Genomic DNA, 2,457 nt, shown 5'->3' on the forward strand with positions numbered 1-2,457 from the left:
ACTCACTTCTGATGCTATTTAACCCAAAGAATGAAGAGGAATCAACACACTACTTCATATTTTAGTTTTAGTCTAGTTTTCAGAGGGAAAGTTAGTTTTAGAGAGAGAAGCTCTCACTTCTCTCTAGAATCAGGATTAGGTTAGATCTAGATTAGAATTTCTTAGATCTAGTTTAATTTCATGCTTTGATTTACTTTTACTTTTGTAATTCTTCTTCTTCTACATTTTCTCTCTCTTGTTTAGCATTTAATTCTTGTAATTCTCTACTTTTATGTTTATGTCACTTTTGTTTCTTCTATTTTCATTTTAATGCAATTTATGATTCATGTTCCTTTATTGTTGAATTGCTTAATTCATTTTACTTTCCTTTTATGCCTTCTATGTGTTTGATGAAATGCTTGGTTGGATTTTAGTATAGATTTTGTTCCTCTTGACCTAGGTAGGGTGATTAGTGACTATTGAGTTATCTAATGCTTTAGTTGATTGATAATTAGAAGTTGCTAGTTAATTTGAATGCCTCTAAAGCTAGTCTTTCTTTAGGAATTGATTAGGACTTGAGGAACCAAATTAATTCATCCACTTGACTTTCTTCCATGGTTAGAGGTTAACTAAGTGGGAGCAAAGAACAATTCTCATCACATTTAAGGAGGATAACTAGGATAGCACTTCTAGTTCTCTTACCTTGTCAAGAGTTTTTCTAGTTGTTAGTTTATTTTCATTGCCATTTACATTTCATGTCTCTTATCTCAAAAACCCCAAAACATACCTCATAACCAATAACAAGACACTTTATCACAATTCCTAGGGAGAACGACCCGAGGTTTAAATACTTCGGTTTATAATTTTAGGGTTTTGTTTTAGTGACAAACGATCTTTTGTATGAAAGGATTATTTGTTGGTTTAGAAACTATACTTGCAACAGGAATTCATTTGTGAAATTCTATACCATCAATTTTTCATTCATTAAAATGGCGCCGTTGCCGGGGAATTGAAATGGTGTTGTGTTATTGGTTATTGTATATATGTGAATATTGTGAATAGCTTGACTTTTTGGATTGCTTGTTAGTTTTTGCTAGCCTTAGAAATTTGTTTTATTGTTTCTTATTAGCTTTTGTTTTTATTTTCTCTTTTCATTATGAATTCTCACTTTGTCTATGAGTTTGGTTCTAACTATGTTGTAGGAAATAAGGGCTACAATGAAGATGTGTATCAAGGATGGGATAATCAAAGGTGGGAGAAGCTATATGCATATGATCAATCTTCATGGCAACAACCTCCACCAATAGACTATGAACAAGAGCCATTCTATGATGCATATAAATCCAATGGCTATGGTGAATCTCCTTGTGACTTTCAAGAACCACCACCATATGTCTATGAGCCATATCCTCAACATGAACTTCAACCATAATCACAAGCCTCTTTCCACCAAACACCTCCATGTGACCTTGATCTATTTCCACTATACCAACCACCTCTCGAACCATATGAGCCATACATGGAACCACCATTCCAATAATACTCTCAAGAACCACCTCAATATACACCACCAAGACAATGAACCCTCTTATCCACCCCAATCCTCAATGGATGAAACCCTTGGCTTTATACTTCAAGGGCAAGGAGAAATGCAAAGGGAGATAATAGAATTTGTGGCTACCTTGACCGAGGTAGTAAGTTGATTAGCCACCCAATGCTTGAGTATTCAAAGCACTCCCATGGTCACATATGGAAAATTAATTGAAGAGCATAGCATGAAGGAGAGATTGGAAACTCTGGTGGAGAAGGAGGAATGCTATGTAGTCTTAGAACAATTGGAGAAGCCTATGATCATTGAAGAAGAGGAAGAAGTGGTTGAAGACCTAGGAGATGCGGAACCTCCTTGGGAACCTAGAGTTGTAGAAAACCTCTCTAAGAAGATTGAATTTGATGTTGAGGAGGAGAGTGCACAACCTCCAAAATGTTCTTGGAATGAAGACTTGGAGGGAATAGAGCAAGAATTGAGTTCCCTTGGTGATGAAGATCATGCATCCAACCTTCTTGGTGGTGAATCATTTGAACTTGAAGAACCTTCTCCCAATGAGATAGAAAACAATGTGGAGGTAGACTTTTCTCTTCCTCCCATTTATGATTTGAGTGATGGAGAAGAGTTAGATTAATTGATGAACAAAGGATTGAAAGTGAAGAAGTTTGCGAAGAGATGGAGGTAGTCAAGGAAGAATATACAGGAGTAGAGCTTGCAAGGACATTGGAGATACCTCTCCCCAAGCCATCACCATCCATTCCTTCATTCAAGTGGGTAAATTCCTTATACTTAAGCTTTATTATTCCCCTTGAATATGGTTTGCTTAAGACGGATGGTCAACTTAGAAATATTTGTGGCTTTAAAAGCAAAAGGGAGATGGTTAGTGGTTGGCATTGTAAGGGTTGGTATAGATCTAGATCGCTTGGGTCTTG

This window comes from Arachis ipaensis, chromosome B02 (genome assembly GCF_000816755.2).
Source record: "Arachis ipaensis cultivar K30076 chromosome B02, Araip1.1, whole genome shotgun sequence".
NCBI classification, from domain to species: domain Eukaryota; kingdom Viridiplantae; phylum Streptophyta; class Magnoliopsida; order Fabales; family Fabaceae; genus Arachis; species Arachis ipaensis.